This window comes from Carassius gibelio, chromosome B3, assembly GCF_023724105.1.
Source record: "Carassius gibelio isolate Cgi1373 ecotype wild population from Czech Republic chromosome B3, carGib1.2-hapl.c, whole genome shotgun sequence".
Lineage (NCBI taxonomy): Eukaryota > Metazoa > Chordata > Actinopteri > Cypriniformes > Cyprinidae > Carassius > Carassius gibelio.
Window position 1 is genome coordinate 31,075,295 of NC_068398.1, and position 19,546 is coordinate 31,094,840.

Genomic DNA, 19,546 nt, shown 5'->3' on the forward strand with positions numbered 1-19,546 from the left:
TCTATCTATCTATCTATCTATCTATCTATCTATCTATCTATCTATCTATCTATCTATCTATCTATCTATCTATCTATCTATCTATCTATCTATCTATCTATCTATCTATCTATCTATCTATCTATCTGTAAGTCTGTCTGTCTGTCTGTCTATCCACCTGCCTAATAACCACCTTATCAAACTATTTTGTTATGGTTAAGAGTAAAAGATGTAAGAGAAGTTGTTATTTAGTTAGTTCGGTCCAGTATTGTGGCTGTGGAGAGAATGATGACTGTTTATTGTGGGAGCTGCAGCAGGGAGCCCGTGTCTGAACATGAGTGTGGGTGGGAAGAAGAGGAAGTGACTGAAAGAAGTGAATGTGGGAATAAGAGGAAGAGGTGGCCAGACACATGGGACAGGCATATTCCAGGGTAGGAGATTGTTTTGTAAAGAAAGTGGAGGAGGTGTTGAAGTAGACACTGGGATATTGTCCTTTCTGAAGGAAGACTTCACTGTAGATGTTATTTTCACCATGTACTGTTATTGACCAATTCACACAACATCAACAAACAACAGCGACCAATGATCTCATTCTGGCACTTCTTAGACATTCCACAGCTCGACAAGTGCTGATTCAACATGTACAATTGGTGAAAACAAGCACCGACGAGTAGCAACAGTCACTGACAGGGTAACAAAATCTGATTCGATTAATGTGTCTGTTGCTGTTTGTCTAAATCTGTTGGTGCAGTGTGAGATATACTTACGAAAAGAAAAAATATGTATGTTATACTATGTCTAATTAAAAATAAATAAAACATCTGTGCATGGTTAATAAATTGAGCAAAATTTAACTTCTGAAGAATCATCTGAATGATCTGTTTAACTTCTTGAACATCTGTAAGTCTGAAAATGTTTCCCATCTGCATACCGAGAGTTGCTATATACGACATCAAACACTTTACAGGCATGAATGAGTATGCTGGTCCAGAAAAAATGGATGGATGGACACGTGGAGAGATGGATGAATACAGAGATCTGGCATCAAACTCTAGATGGTGCAGTCCCACAGGTCTGGATGTGGGTCCTGTGGAAAATAATGATCCAGAAATGATCACAAAATCACAAAAAAAAAAAAAAAAAAAAAAAAATATATATATATATATATATATATATATATATATATATATATATATATATATATATATATATATATATATATATATATATATATTTCATGAAAAACTTCACCTATTTTTAAGCTTATTTTTTCAACTTCTCAGGCCTAAAATGTGTGGAATTTTGGTCAATACTGACAATTAAACAATATTTAGCTAAATGTGCTTTTGTGCTGAGACCTTTTTTGGATAAATAATGATGACAATAAAACCACCAGTAGGTGGCAGCAAGCCCCTGTTTTCTAAAAGATTCATATCATTTTTCAAATCAAACAATTCGTTCAAAACTCTATTAGAAACGTAACAAGCCTGCGTCCCAGTGTGCATAATATCCATCCTAAATTCTATGTGATATCAGTAATCAGTAATTTTCAATACTATTTAGATGGGCTGGATATGCACACTGGGATGCAGGGGAAGTGTTCATCTGTATGGACCATTGAATCACTGGCTAACCTGATTAGTTCAAAACCTCATGCATTCAAGAAACAAAACACAGTGTTACTATTCACTGTTGTATAAAATTAATTTGTGCTCGTCCATGTAGGCCTAATGATATTCAGAAAAAGTGCATTGCTTGTGCAATTAATATAAAAACATCAAACATCAACATCAACTCATCCATGTAAATTTTTACTTTAATTGCTTGAACTACAAGCTTATTTTATCTGTATTTTAATAGGCTTCATCATGGAATGAATGCTTTTGGACTGTCAAGAATTTTGCAGATGCGATAATGTCAGCTCTCTTCTCATCTCTAAGTCCCTCACAGTCAGACATACACCACAATAACATTATGTCAGGGGAATGTTTTTAAATCCTAATGAAGAAAAAAATCATACCTTTTCTGTTGTCTTCTTTCAAAGAAATTCAAAAGTTGCGATTGAACCATTTCGCTTGTGCACAGCTTGTTGCAGAACTGAGTTCTGATTGGCCAATCACTGCTATTCATGAAATATCTTAAGTAGGTAATTTAAATTTCATTTGGATGATACGTAAAACATGGTGGTTTTACTGAGGGGATGCTTTTTGTCATTTTTTATTTTTTTTTCAACCAAGGGGATGCCATAACAGAAGTTTTGTCAAGAGATGGTTATATGGTATCTCATTGTGTATAAATGGCACACCGTAAAATTGTATTTGGTAAATCGTTCTTTTAACATAAATGTACTACAATATCACCACTGAAAGAAAACAAATGCAATCTTGCACAGTTGCAGACAATCAATAACAACACCGTTGTAGGTGCACATCGCCTGTCTCTTCTGAATGACTATGCATTCTAATTTCATTCTCATTTATCTTACCCTCAGCTTGCTTCGTCACAGCTGAAAAAGCATATGAATATTCAGGAAGGAGATAAGTCATAGGGAACAGCTGGCTTCGGAAATGGAAAGCGATGTCTAGACCCGCGCTGTCAGTGATAAAACAAGAAAAGATGTCGTGAGCACGGAGTAATTCATCCAAAATCCGTGTTGTGTGCAAACACAGATGTTTTTGTAAACATCAGATCTATGACAGTAAGCACACTGAATCTCAGACTTTAAATACTGTTGACAGTTCAGGCTCAACAATCTGATTGGATGAGTCAAATGATAAGAAATCGTTTGTTCTACATTATCACGGCTGCAGGGACAATTTTTCCATTGGCTTTTGGAATTATTGCGGAAATAATGCTGATGACAGACAAAATCGTACACATTTTGTTCAACATGGTAATATTTACAACACAAAATATTCTCTTTGACAAACAGAATCTTAAACATTTTGTTCAACATGGTAATATTTACAACACAAATGTATAAACTGAAAGGTAAGCTATAAGCAAACTACATAGCTACATGACTTAAAAAAATAAAATAAAAATCCTTAAATATTTTAGTTTGAATGGTTGGTAACCCTTATGAAAGGAAAATATATTTACCAATATATTTCTTAAAATATATTGTGATATATTGTAATATATTATTTTCCCTTTTTATTTCTAATATTTTATATATTTGAATACATATATTTTATATATTTGAATAATAATATATTGATGGCACATATATTATATAATATATTGCAAAATATACAAATGATTGCCGCTTTCAATATATTGCAATATATTGGAAAAAATAAATATATTTAAGAATATATGCCTAATATATATCATGATATGTTCCAATATACTGCAATATATTTATGTTTCATAAGGGAAGAGTATGATTATAAACACTATAGCCACATGTCCATTAATCTTCAAAATGTGAAAATTTTACATGCAAAAATGCCTAATGGAGACATTGCAATTTCACAAAACCCCCAATACATTGCAAAAAAAAAAAAAAAAAAAAAAAAAAAAAAATATATATATATATATATATATATATATATATATATATATATATATATATATATATATATATATATATATATATATATATATATATATATATATATGGTTGCATGGGGTGTTTTCTGGGCAATTCACAAAAACAATTCACATTTTTTAAAGGAAAAAAAAATTTGAAGAAAAAACTTTTACTTTTAGCATGACATTGTTTAATGGAAACTGAGTTTTTTTATTTTATTATTATTATAAAAATTAATAAAATATCACAGAGGTTTTGTGTCAGTCTGAAATGGAAACTCGGCTTATTAGGCTCTAAAAGTGGACTAGTAAGTAGATAAGTTTACCTGTTTGGTGTAGTGCCTGCCTTTTAGCCACTTGTTAGCAAATGCCTTTTTAAGAAAAGTAAAAGCTTTACAATATAATAACAAGCGGTTTACTGATATATTTTGTCATAGAAAGTCTTGAGCTTATGTTCATCACAGACATTATTTTAGGCATAAAAAAAAAATCCTTGATTTGAGGAACAGGAAGTGTTAAAATCTAGATCACTCCTGGGTTTAGGCCTGCAAAAATACTTTATTGCTGCAGCACTCTATATATCCACACTAAAATGATCTATCAGCATAGAGATGTCATGCCTTAAAAGTCGATACTGACTCACAGCCTTGCATTCAGCAGAAAACCGTACAACTGTAAGTTCGATAATGCTTTTACACAAACAGAATACAAAAGAATGGGACAGAATAGGACCATCACAGCACAAATGACTGCAACAGAATATGGACCTGCTCGTGTCTCATGAATGGCCCATTAAACATTCATCACATCACAATAACAAGTTACAAAATCATCAGTGAGAATATCTTATGAGGACTTGAAGAAGGCAGTCCCAGACTTTTGCATTTGGTGCAAACTACTGGCTTCTTGTGAATCCTTTTTTAGGTTTAGTTACAATTGAAATCAGATATATCAAATATATTCTTAATTCACAGTTGATCTAGTCTGACCTTCTCCTCAACAGTGGCATACTAACCCATGTGCTCTTCCCATCAAATAGCAATAATACATCAGTTAGACCAGTTCTTCTCTTTTTCATGATCCTGAAGTTTCTACAGAGACCAAAGCACATTATCAAGGACAAAGCTCATCTGCTTTAGCCTTTAATATGACTGTATTGTTGCTATAATTCTTTCTTTGCCTCTGACATCTTTATGAATGTCACACACAGCTGCATTTTTAACCGAATAAGTGGATTTAAATATATAGGACAATCTAATGGGAACCAACACTGTTAGCTTTAGTTTATATAGTTATGCGTGCTTGCTGGAGCAAGGATATTGCTCATTTTTAATCTACATAGACACAATAATATCACTGAGACCTGGGGCTGGCCAGTAAGTGACCACCCGGACACCTCAGCAAATGTATCAATGTTGCAAGACAACCAGCTACACCCAGACAAAGGCAAGCCCGGCTCACATGTTCTTCAGAATCTAGTTTGTATTTGTGTCCACCGGATCAGACCGGAATTTTCCCCGGTGAGCTGGTCTGAAGGGAAATATCGTGAGCTCCTTATATATTTAGAATAAAATTACATTTGGTCTTCTTTTTCATGTTCTGGAGGTCTCTCTGGGACGGGAAGATCGGATAAGTTGCCACAGGTCTATAAGCGATGAAAAGTATGAAATTAAAGCTAGGGCACTGAAGCCAACTTGACAGAAAGCCCACATTTAAGCTCTAAGGAGGAACCAGTTCAAAATCCAATTATTATGCACCAGCTCTGAAACTCCCCTCACCGTGAATTGCTGCTGCATACAGAGTTACACACAGAGGAAATGAAAATATTGCTCTCTCTCTCTATGTGTGTGTGTGTGTGTGTGTGTGTGTGTGTGTGTGTGTGCATGGAAGCTATTGACAGAAGGAGCTTGTGGCTTCAGTGACTTACGGTGGGCATCACGATGCAGTATCAATAACTCATTAAAATGGCCCGCACATATATTGACTAATCTGCACTAAATATTTCAGAAAATGCAGTCAGTTTACACCAAATAAAAAAAAAGACAATCTTATAAAAAATTTAATACTACAATTCACCGATAAAGTTCAATTTGACTGGATTTCACATTTTTCTGAAGAAAACTAAATTGGTCTTTACCAAAAAACAACAATAATAGTGTTTTGTAAATGGTGTTTAAAAAAATGCTAAATAATTTTTAGCATGTTGCTCTGTAGCTGAAAGGATGTTCTGAGTGATTTAGTGCATAATGAGTTGGATAGAAATGTGTTTGTTATAGTATAGGACCTATGTACGATGTATGATGTAAATCTAATTTTCAGAATAGTAATTTTTTTTCTAAAATCAATTTTTTAAAATGCAACTTTAAATTAAATATCATGTCAAATAAGCATAGTTGGAAGGTTTTTTTTTTCTAACCATATGTGTGGTCTATACACACATTTTTCACACATGTGATAATTAGTTAGGCCACAAGGTGGCAGCACTCGCCAGGGCAGTTGTTGTACATTAAGAAAAGAAAGGGATAAGGAGAAACAACAACAGGCTGTATACAGCAACAACAATATATGCTAGCATTATTTGAGAATGATAGTGTGAGGGTGTTAACGCTAGTTTAATCGCAACTAACGCTAGTTTAAATGAGCATGCATACCTTTTTTTCAGCCATAACTTCTAGAGAGAAATAGCAAAGACACTGGACAAAGATAAAACTTTGGCTGGATATGTTAAGAGTTTGCATCAAAACTGATGTAGTGTACTTAAGTAGGCTGTTAAGTAGACGTTTAAATATGAATGATACTTCAAGCCATATGGCTTATTTCAACTCTGTTGGTGGTTTTCTGCTGACTATAGAGTGAAACTGATATATATGGTAGACCCAGAAAATGTAAATATAGGTAAAGATGAGGAATATAAGAAACCTCTATGAAATATCTAACATTTGTTATAGTTGAGATTGAGTCCTATTCTTACATGGACAGAGATCATTATCCATCCGATGCACCCCAGAACTCACACTGATCCATATGTATGACAGAAGGAGGGATTGTCAGCAGCTATATCCATCTGATGTGCAGCACACCTCCCCCACAGTGTCAGCATGCGATAAGAAACGCTTGCGCCTTCAAAGTTTGTTTAGCCAGTTTTTTATTTATTTAGTTTTTTTTTTTTTTTTACTGTACCACGGTAGGGGATGTTATTGTGTGTTTTTGGTTTACTCCAGCTGCAGTAAAGAAGCCCCAGGGGCCGCCTTATTCTTTTAGAAAAAAAAAAGAAAAGAAACATCTTATTGCTGAAGATATTATCCCTCAGTGCACATTCTGCCTTCAACCCTGAACACCTACGTGAAGCTGTTGAGCCCAGGGTTGTGCACCATTCAGAGGTGAGTTAAGAATGCCTTTGAAATCCCAGTTCAATGCTGGAATTTTGGCTGAGGCTGAGGATGACAGTATGCTTTTTAATTTGAATTAGAAAGCAGCAGAATTCAAATGGAATGGCATCCAAAGAAATTCATATACAGTATGTCATTTTCAGTACAAACTCGAAACATTTTGTCATACACACAACAAATGGATCATTTCCAGATACATTACACTAAAAAGAGATGATAGTCTATCAATCATATATATATATATATATATATATATATATATATATATATATATATTAAGAGATACTGAGTGAGAATTATTTGCAAATGTATATTAGAGAGACATTATTCCATCAGATGTTGTCTCAATTAGCCTAAAGGAGAGAATTAATAAACAGATTCCCATTGAGCAGTGTTTCTGATTTGCAGGCTCCCAGCATGCACTGCAGCATGAATAACTTATGCATTTAGTTTTACAGGCTTTTTGTTTTGTTTAGCTTTATTTAGGCTGTTTCGTTGTCATTCTTAGTTATATGTTGTGTGATTTTAAGAGCCCATCTTTTTGCACTAGATGCACATATTTGCTCCACAATACAATATAATACAATGATTCTGACATCATTTACACCATTTACATGCTACCCCGACTTTATTTCTTCCAGAAAACATGCACACAAACCTAATTCTCTATGATTTTTCAAAATTGTTTCCTCAAGGAAACCAAAAAAAAATTACATAAAAGGACAAGGATTTTGGATTTTGCCATCTTTGTGGGGACATTTTGTTCCCAAAATGAACCACACACAGACAAACACAGGTCAGGTCCAGTCTTTACATAATGTTAATATTAGAGCACAATTCTGCTTTATTGCTTTCTGTGAGCAAATTTCAACTGGATGAGAGCATCCCTATGCCCTGCTGACTTTAAAAGGCAGAGGCGCTTGAACTTTGGAGGAGCAGGAAGCAGTTTGTGAGCATCACGTGTACCCTTCACTAACATACTTGTGGAAGTGCACTTCATTAAAGGATTCAGTCGTTCATCCTAGATGTCTGGGGGAGTAATTTATGGGCCAATTTATCATTTTTGACAACCGCTTTGCAAATGATTTACAATTGGAAACGCTTGAAGCACTACATGCTGGTGGCACCAACTGGTCGAAATGTTGCAAATGCAACAAAAACTCAGGCTAAATGTATAGAACAACACTTCCTGCAAACCAATTACACATTGTTTTAAGAAATGGGCATACAGTACAAATTTGAACCCTCTACATTTCTAAATCTTTAGAAACCAAAGTTTTAAAACAAAGTCGTTTGCTGAAGCGATCGGACTTGGTGAGTATGAAACAAGCTCAGATTCAAAGCAGAAGATCCAGTGATGTTTTGAAGCTTCAGCATTTTGAAAGCATGCATCACTAGCGTTTTGTATATTTTTAAGGGTTATTCTTCATCCGCTGTTTCCCCTCAGGTATTAATTTGCCATGATACAGCCTCATTGCTTGTTTGTCATGCCAAGTGAAAGTGTTCCAGTATCTCCGCTGACTTTCATCTTCATCTTTCATCTTCAAAACATCTTCCTTTGTCTTCCACAGAAGAAAGTCATCCTACAGTAGTTGTTGTTGTGTTGAAATTCTTCTACGGTGCTACTTTTATTGCTGTGATATACTCTTCCTGCTGTTAGAATTCAAATTAGAATCAGCGTCATGTGTGGCATGAGGCCAATTTAATTCATGAATTGAAGGAGACTCGTTTTTTGCATTCTACCTAACCTTGGTTCACACTCTAGATTTCTAAATTGTCCATAAATCCAACAGCGGCAAGCTGTTTCTGCGAAAGAGAAACGATCAACACATTGGTCATTTTAAATAGCACTTGCCGGCATGCATCTGTTTTATTGACATCGGGGCAGTGTTGTGAAGCCTATCTGCATTTACTGCATATTGCTCGCAAATGTTCACCGTTTTCTAATGTGAGAGATTTTCTGCGCACTGGGATAATGTGATATCAGAGGAGGCCATTAGCAGTGAAACATCACGCCACAGAATAACACAATTAAGATAATTAATACATTTAACTGCCTGACGCTTTTCTTCTGAAGTGAGTGTTGTCTTCTAATCAGTCAGCTCGATTCTGCTCAGCCAAGCAGTGTGAGCAGAAATCATTAGTGCAAATACACAGCACTGTGCATGCAGAAAACATTCAGACCCTTTCACTTTTGTTGCAGTCTTCTGCTAAAATGCTTACAATGTTGCTATTGATTATTACATTAATTCCCATAATTACATATCAAAACAGATTTGTTATAATTCATAAAAAATATCACATTGGCATAAGTATTCGCTCCCCTAAAATATAGTAGGGAGAAAAAAACAACAACAACAACAGCCTTAAGCCTTGTTTATTTTGTAGCTAATTTGTTCTGAATGTACGCCTCTGTTGAAGACAAAACACAATGTTCCCATTTTAAAATATATATTTTCCTGATATATTATATTTAATCATTTTAATTTTATAGTTCTTCACGAAATACAGAGTTTCGAAACACCTTGACATTACATATTCAGTTGAACTCAGTTGAAATGTGGATTCAGTTCAGCTCATTTCAGCAAAATACATAAAAAAATAATGCAAAAAAAAATAATAATAAATAAATAAAAAAAACTTTACTATACCTAAATGAAACAAAAATGTAACCCATAAAAACATGACTTGCTAAATAAAAAAAAAATGTTAACTTTATATAGAAACTTATTTTATTTCAGTTAGTTTCAGTGGCAACATTTGCCGTGTTCCTTTAAGATTACCTTGAATTATATAAATCAATAAATAAATACATTTAAAACCAAAAACTAATTAAAAAAAAAAAATACCATAAACACACACACACACAAAAAAACCTAAACAAATTATATTAATATTAACACGAAAGCAGAAAAAACAACAACAAATATTAACAAAAACTATCATTCTATTTCATTGATACTAAAATACACTGCTTCAAGTTTTATTCTCATTCAATAGTAGAAGTGCAATCATTTTAATAATGCTGTGTTGCCTAATATCAAGAGTCTTTTTTAATCCCCAGAAGTAGTAGCAGTGTTAATAATTTCGCCGTATGGTATTAGATAGCTTTCATTGTGTTTATAGACCCATTAGACACAGTGGTCTGCCTGTAGAGACTAAGACATATAGGTGTGTTGAGATCGCTATCCAGAGACTTTCCATGGTTTATAGAACTAGATTGCTCTTCCACGCAGAGAAAGCAGTATAAATATAAAACTCGAAGAACTTTCAAAGCAAATTATAATTAAGAACGGAGTTTATTTTAATTACTAGTCTTCATCTTTGTCTGGGAAAGTGTCCCAGCCTGCTCCTGTCTAATTATTGAGTGTTGACGAGGCAGCTGGAGCTGACGTCCTCGTTAAGCACTCCAAATGAGAACAATTAGTGCTGTTCAAAGCACAACATTATACATGCCTCAAGATGCTCATCTGTTTGTGCACAGGCTGACACGCAAATGTCGACGCTTGATATGGCGTCAACTTTCTGTCAACGATACCAGAGTGCTCAACTTTTCAAATGGTCTTACAGAATAACTGCCCTTGATGCCATCTACACTGGATGTTTTGCGAAGTCGTCGGATCGCTGCACTTCTCACACCACACGAATGTCTGGGGATCCATGTAGTTGCTATTGTGTGCACACTACATAATGGATCGCAATCCACAACAACTTGCCTTATCAACAAACTACATTTCACATTACATTTTGATACAGGAAGTAACATTAGAGTTGCCAACAGGTCCAGATATTTAGCATGCCAAATTTCTTAAGGCATCGGCAAGGTGATGGTATTTATCGCTCATGCACTCATGCAGTGTGCGATGCAGCAATCTGATGATTTTCAAAATCATGTAGTGTCACCCATACATGTCAACACTTAGGTTTTTAGTCTCCCATATTTCAAATGAATTTGTTCATTACAAATAAATTGATCATTAAAACTACGAAAGCAGTTCAGTCAAGAGCATTGAGTGATTCCCCATTTTATTTTGTTGTTAGATTAAAATTATTGAGATAGATGGCCTATATACAGTATTATGAAATACAGTATAATGCAGGTGTCTCTCTAGTGAAAAATAAATATGCTAAATTGTATAAAAAAAAAAAATCATGTCTGAATTCAAATAGCACAGACATACTATACTTTTTACAAAAGAATTTGTTGAAGGAATACACACACACTCACGCACACACACACACGCACACACACACACACACACACACACACACACACACACACACACACACACACACACACACACACACACACACACACACACACTCCCAAGTTATTATGAAAGTGAAATATCAATAGGGTTTTGGTATAATAAAGATCAGATATTTGTTTGTGCGGTTTTTCACATCTTTGTAAATGATTTCAATCTCAGACAAGCTTGGTCAATAGTTTGCCAGGTCTTCTTAGGTAAAAGGAAACCCTGCAAGTCACAGTTTTAATGAAATATGATGAGGAAGAAAGATCTTTCTGAAGATGAAAAGTATGAAAAAATGCAATGTCTTGCAAAAGGCATCAAAACAAACAATATTTAGTGAAAAGCAAATAGAGATTATTGAACTGTCAAAAGATTTGTGAGTGACTAAGAGCACAAAAGATCTTGGTCAGATAAAGATTTGTATCACTGCTAACCAAACCTCACAAAGAGAAACCTGCACAGTGGCTGTAGAAACACATGAAGACTTGAAAATAAAAACAGTTTTATTCAATTACAAATGCTGCAGTATAATGAATGGTAGTTCATTTCTGATAGTTGATGAATGGCCATCCTATTCCAATGAGACTGAGACATCAGCGAGGAGGCGGTGGGTGATGATTTGGGTTGGAAGTGAGATTTAAGGTCATTTTAGGACGTCAAAATGACTTCTGTAAGATATGCTGTGTTCATAACTGACCATTTCCTGCTGTGGTATAAAAATGAAGAATTGTGCTACATGTGATTGTGCGTGACAGTTTGAAAATGTGTCTCTACAGCCAGTTTGCAGGTTTCTCTTTGTGAGGTTTGGTTAGCAGTGACTGAAACTAAAACGCAGCTTTACACACAACTGTCAGTTTGCATGGAGAGGACCTGTCCCCTGCTCAGCAGAGGCTTTTTTACCGCTGGCATTACAATACAGTTCATTTGTTTGACAGAAACTTTCCTTAACAAATCTTTATCTGACCAAGATCTTCAGTGCTCTTTTGACAGTTCAATAATCTCTATTTGCTTTTCACTAAATATTGTTTGTGTTGATGCCTTTTGGAAGACATTGCATTTTTTCATACTTTTTTCATCTCCAGAAAGATCTTTCTTCCTCATCATATTTCATTAAAACTGTGACTTGCTTAGTAATTTGGAGCAACATCTTCAAGTAGGGTTTCCATTTAGACCTGTCAAACTATTGACCAAGTCTGTCTGAGGTTGAAATCAGTTATCTACAAAAAGATTTTTGTAGATGTGAAAAACCACACAAACAAAAATCTGACAGTTTATTATACCAAAACCCTATTGATATTTCACCTGCATAATAATTTGGAAAGCGGTGTATACACACACACACACTCCCTGGCCCCTTTATTACCTTAATGAACTGCCTTAATTCTTTGTGGCACAGGTGTTGGAAACATTGCTCAGATGTGTTGGTCCATATTGACATGATAGCATCAGACAGTTGCTTGCAGATTTGATGGCTGCGCATCCATGATGTGAATCTCCCGTTCCACCACATCCAAAAGCTGCTCTGTTGGATTGAGATCTGGTGACTGTGGAGTAAAATTAACTCATTGTCATGTGTAAATAACCAGTCTGAGATGATTTGAGCTTTGTGACATGGTGCATTATCCTGCTGGAAGTAGCCATCAGAAGATGCGTACACTGCAGTCATAAAGGGATGGAAATGGTCAAGTAGGCTGTGGCATTTAAACAATGTTCAGTTGGTACTTAGAGGCCAAAATGTGCCAAGAAAATATCCCCCACACCATTACACCACCAGTAACCTGAACTGTTGAGACCAGACAGGATGGATGCAAATTCTGACCCTACCATCTGAATGCCCCAACAGAAATCGAGACTCAACAGACAAGACAATGTTTTTCCAATCTTCTATTGTCCAATTTTGGTGATCCTGTGTGAACTGTTTCTTCAGTTTCCTGTTCTTAGCTGACAGCTGACCGGCACCTGGTGTGGTCTTCTGCTGCTGTATGTCAGTGTCTGGTCTGTGTTTCCCTGGGTGTCCACTAGTGGTCTCACTTCCCCATATAGTCACCCCCTGCCTTTGTCCTATTCATCACTGTTAATTGCACACCTGTAGATTGCACTCAGCTGTTCCCACTTTCAACGTTTTCACCTGTCAATATACTGTATCATACCCTGTTTGTTTCTATCAGTTTCATGGAGTCCTTGGTTTATGTCACCCAGCTTTTTCGTGTTCCCTAGTCTTTTTCGTGTTTTGTGTTTTGACTGCCTTTCTGATATTGACCTTTTGCCTGTTTTGGATTACGATTATTTGGATTCCCCTATTAAAACACTGCAACTGGCGGTTATTTGAGTTACCATTGCCTATCTATCATCTCTAACCAGTCTACCTATTCTCCTCTGACATCAACAAGGCAATTTTGTCCACACAACTGCTGCTCTCTGGATATTTTCCCTTTTTCAGACCATTCTCTATAAAACCCTAGAGATGGCTGTGCGTGAAAATCCCAGTAGAGTAGCAGTTTTTGATATACTCAGACCAGCCCCTTTGGCACCAACAACCATTCCACGTTCAAAGACACTTAAATCCCCTTTCTTCCCCATTCTGATGCTTGCTTTGAACTTCAGCAAGCCATCGTAACCACATCTAGTTGCCTTAATGCATTGAGTTCCTGCCATGTGATTTACTTATTAGAAATTTGTATTGCCAAGCAATTGAACCGGTGTACCTATTATTAATATATATATATATATTTATATATATATATATATATATATATATATATATATATATATATTGTATGTTGTCATATCACTTAAGTAAACAAGGCTGCAGTGTGAGCTTTCAGCTAAGACTATGACATAAAAGACAGTATCACATTCTGTGTATTTATATTTGTTTGATCCCTCAATTTTTTTTGTTGTTGTATCTCACCAAATATTGGCCTATCATAACAAACCATACATCAATGGAAAGCTGATCATGTATAAATCTCGATTACTAAAATAGAAGTGTGTAATGAGTAAAAATGTAAAATAATAATAATAAATAAATAAAAAATTGACCATTGTGACTCGAGACTGTCTAATTGCCAAAACATTTCATTGCATTTTAAATTACCATGTGTGCAGTGCACTGCGAGTTGAAGCGTGCAGAGACAATGGGCAGAGATGTTACAGATGATTTTTTTTTCCCTTTCCGCATGCACTGAAACATAAGCAGGTCACATTCTTCCACCAGCTAACGGAACTGTAAATGTACCCCTAAACTGAGCATAGCGGACGTTTGCTGACTTGGTATTTTGTAATATGTCTGAAAGTTGTATCATATCTGAAATTCTCTTTTACCTGAGACAAAAAAAGCAGTGAGGAATGATTGTCTCCTGCAGGTGTCCGCTAAGAGTGTTATGGTGCTGGTGCAATTGTTTCTAGCACTGCAGGCATGGAGAGACATGTTATTGATGGCCTCTGTGTTGAGCTCTGAGGCTTTTCTCGATAGAAATTTGAGAGATAATCCAGCTGGAAGGAAGTCATCATCCCTGAGCTGCAAAAATCCTCTTTTTAGACTTGAGGTGTTGTAAACATGCAGACTAGTCATATTATTCTGTTCTCATACATTCCTGAAAATAAGAATATATGTCGTACTGCATATAACATACCATTCGTAAATGCAGCGTGTTTATGATGAAAATTTGTTTAACAGTTTATTTTGTATATAATAAATGTACATATAAACAGCTTACATAAAAATAAAATCCTACCAATTAAATGTCTGTTTTAATTCAATTAAAATATTATTTGACTGTATGTGTATTTTGTTATGTTTAAGCACTGGTGAAAATGCAGATTTTGACTTTGTTTCTCACTCTCCCTTTTTTTTTTATTCTATAAATGGAAAAAATAATCAACTTTGAACATAAAGCACTGTAAACTGAAGAAAAAACACATAATTAATCCAAGAAGGCCTTCCTCATCGCTGCCTTTCTTCGTAAAGTTTGTATCATTTGTACAGTTTGACCTCTTTTGCTACGTCCTTATATAACACAGCAAGTCACTTTGCATTCATTCAGTCATCCTACTTTCATTATTCATTTTCATGAACAATACATTCTCTCATACTTGGCAACAGGGGCATACCGTGCATAATATCTTAAATGCTACTGGAGAATAATTCATAAAGTAACGACTTTAACAACTGAAAGTAATTGAACTTATGCATTAAGTATTCAACCCAAGCTACTGTACACTATATATGCTCACACACATACACATGAAATTGGGTGACACAACCATCGTTTACCACAGTACATTCATTCAATACTCTTGCAAAAGAGCTCTGGATTGATCAAACTGTAATACTGTAAGATCTTCTGTGGACAGCCTGTGCAAGAAATTCAACTGTATTTAGGTCCGGACTCTTCCTTGGGCCATTACAAAGCATTCTTCTTCTTCTGAAGTTGCTGCTTTGTTGATCCAGATTTGTCTTTGAGGTTATTGTGCTGAAAGATGAAATGTATTTCCATCCTCAGATTTTTAATGAAGGCCCGTAGGTCTCGTGCCAGAGTAGTCTGGTATTTGACATTTTTCATGATTCCTTCTATCTTGAATACTACCCCAGCCCTAGTCCCAGCTGGAGGGAAGCAGAGCTACGTATATAATGATGCCTGTACCACCATGCTTTACTGTAGATATGACGTGTTTTTCTGTTACATGTACTTTTTTAAAGTTCTGGCCCCAAAGTCCAATTTGGGCTCATTGGACCATACGAATTGGCTAAATTTAGGTAGGCTAAGATATGAAGAATAACAGGTATTGCTATCACATCCAGCTGTGTATAGTACACACTAAATGCAGCTTCTTTACTGTTGCTGTCATTTTATTGGCAGCCTTGATAAGTTTCCATCTTGCTTTTACATCAGCATTTAACAGGTGTCCTGTGATTTGTAGTGTCTGATTGTCTCCTCCTTGTCCTCCACTCGTTGTTGATGATGTTCTTCATGATATGACACATCTCATATTTTGGAAATGCTTCAGTACCTTTCTCCTGATTGGTGGCTCCTCACAATGAGATCCCACATCTTTTGAAAGCTCTTTGCTCTTTCCCATTACTTCAGCTTTAAAATGAACGTGCTCAGAAAGTTCTACTTTTGTTCAGGGTTAATCGCTTAAATGATGAGCGGAAGATTAAATATATATTTAAGTAAGAGTTTAATGTAATTGGTTAATTCCAAACAGAGTAACGTTATAAATGGGTGTACACAATTTAATTTAATTTTTCACTTAAAACAGTATAATTCTTTGAATTTGATTCATTATATGCTGCATTAAAGGTGGGAAAAGATCTCACATGTTTTTACTTAGACACATTTTTTTTAACATAAATTCTAGTGGGAGTGTATGGATTTTTTTTTTTTCACTATTTATCCATATGCTTCATACCTCCTGGAATAATCTATCTCCATGCTATATCTCCTAGCAACAGTCTTTCCATGGCCTGCAGTGGGTTTAGGGGACCAAGCTGAAAGAAACCTTGATTTAATGGACATGATCCACATACACATTTTGTACATTATATATATTTCAATGTATAATACTATTGTGTATATGTTTTTAAATATTGTCCCTTCTATGCCAAAAGGTTTATGTGTACTTTGATTTATGTGTACTTTTGTCATTTAATTATAGAAAATGTATATTGAAGTTATTTATATAATTAATCCATTTTTAAAATGTAAATGATCTCAGCATGTATGTTGCATGAGCCTTCCTACATTTTATAGCAGTTCATATGCAGTGAGAAAGATAATGTTATAAATATGCTGACTTATTGCATGAAACACAATCAATTTGCATTTTGTTGCAGAATATTTCGATTCACGTATAGTATATTGATATTTAAAGTCGAGTATAGTGAGGCCTACTCAGTTTCTTCATTTCATTCATTTGATCTTCGGGATTATGGGTAGTGTAGTTTTTAACTGTTGGTTCAGCTGCAAACAAAACTCTATTAAAGTCACACTGACTTTTTAATGCCATTTTAATGAAATCACACAGATGTTTCTGCAGAAATATATATCACCAGCTAACAACATCAGAGCTCATGGTAGGTCTATCATGAAAGGTTTACACATACATATATTTATCTCTCTCTACAAATGTATATATATATATATATATATATAGATTCATAGATTCTTTTAGAACCCTTCTATTGTGTTCTATTAAGTCATGCTGATTATCTTTCCAGGATATATGGAATATTAGACACTATGTTTTTGCAAGCCAGTTAAGGGAACTAAAATAAAGCCCACACCACATGATTGTGCTGGTAGCTGAAATCCTCCTGTGCAGTGCCTCATTATAATTGGAAGCAATCGTTCATCCATAAAGGTATTTCTGCATAACGATGAGCAGATGGTGTGCCACTTTGTGGTGAGGAAACTTAAGAATGCTCCAAGTCTAACAGGCAATTACACTCCTCCTATGCACAATTTACTCAGCCGTAAGTAGCCCAGTCATGCTCCTCTGAGAGAGGTGAACGAGCCAATTTCACTTCAGATGCTCCAGCAATTAAAGGTGGAAACACTCACAGATATGTGCTATCACACTCTCCGAGGGAGAATACAAGAAAGTAAAAGAAGCGAGGAGAGAGAGAGAAAAAAAGAGGGTCTTAGGAATCTCTCCAAAACTTTCAAGATTAAAAACACTCTGAAAGATTATATAGTATTTACAGAAGGGTTATAAAATTTATAGTGACGTGAGCAAAATATGTTAATAAAGTTTTTTTACTTCTGAATAGGGACTGACCACTATCCCTGTGTCTACAGCCCGGAACGCAGAGGGGAATTGCAGAAATACATCCGATTCTGCTTCATTAAGGTATGTTTAACACAGATGCAAACCGTTAAATTATTTTAAAAGGACATTTTATAAAGTTTTTTTTTTTTTTTTTTTTTTACAATTATTTTGGATGTCAATATTGTTTAATATCAACCACATGAATATAGAAATTGAGTATAATTATCTATTTGCCTCAATTTAGAGACTATTATTAAGTAACAAACTCTGTTAAATATTTACATTAACTTTCACAGACATAATAATTTATTGCTTATCATATGTCATATGGATTGTTGGTGAATAGTAGGGTCAATATCTCCAGTGCCTCTCAACTCTCACAATACTCAAAAAATTGGTTTTACTTTCCCTTTCACTTTATATAACATCATAAATAGTAGACACTCAAGTACATATTAGCTGAGCTACCACACATTTATTTATTTATGTTTTATATAGTTATGGGCCATTATTCAAACATAAGCCATAAGATATGCCCACCTTGTCATGGACATATATATCACTGTAAAATATGTTTTCATTGCAAAATTAAGATGTAAATTATATTTTCTGAAAGGTATTGTGTTCCTTTCCTAAAAATGGTTATTACATAAAATTAAATAATAATAATAATAATAATAATAATAAATAATAATGTAATTACATCCTCAATCATATTTATGAATGCTATGTCCACCCTATCATGTATGTGTCATGAGTCTAAGTGACAGACAGGGTGGACATTTTGAACTTCAATTAGCATATTAGCTTAGGACTATCTTTTCTTAAAGGGGCGGATTCCCAAATATGACAGGGTGGACAACCATTTAAGGGATATGGAGACACTCTTCTTTTTTTTATTAAATAACAATATTGTTTTTATTACCTAAAGATCAATACACTCAAACCGAGTAATCTCTTATTTAACAAAAAAATATTAATAGGAGAACAACATATTTTAATCTTATGATTTGACAATATTCTATTATCATTCAAATTGAATGAGCAGTGCATGGGACATAACAAAATAGCATGTATCATCTTACACAAAACTTATGAATCAATAAATAAATTAATTAACTTGAAAGTGTATCTAAACTCTAAAGAGCCAAGTAATGTTTTCGTTTATAAAAAAATAAAAATAAAAAAATAAATACCAACAACAACAAAATAACAAAGCCTAATATAACAAACTCTTTCATAGTCATTTTTATTTTAAGTTATAATGGCAAATACATTATGTACAGGACACCAAAAGGCACCCTACAGTGATACTGACCCAGTACATAAAACAGGAAAAGTGATTGCCATTGTTTAAATACGTTCAGGTAGTTTGACTTATTACAATGTTATTTTATGTTATTTAATTTATATATATATATGGGTTTATGTCACCCAGCTTTTTCGTGTTCCCTAGTCTTTTTCGTGTTTTGTGTTTTGACTGCCTTTCTGATATTGACCTTTTGCCTGTTTTGGATTACGATTATTTGGATTCCCCTATTAAAACACTGCAACTGGCGGTTATTTGAGTTACCATTGCCTATCTATCATCTCTAACCAGTCTACCTATTCTCCTCT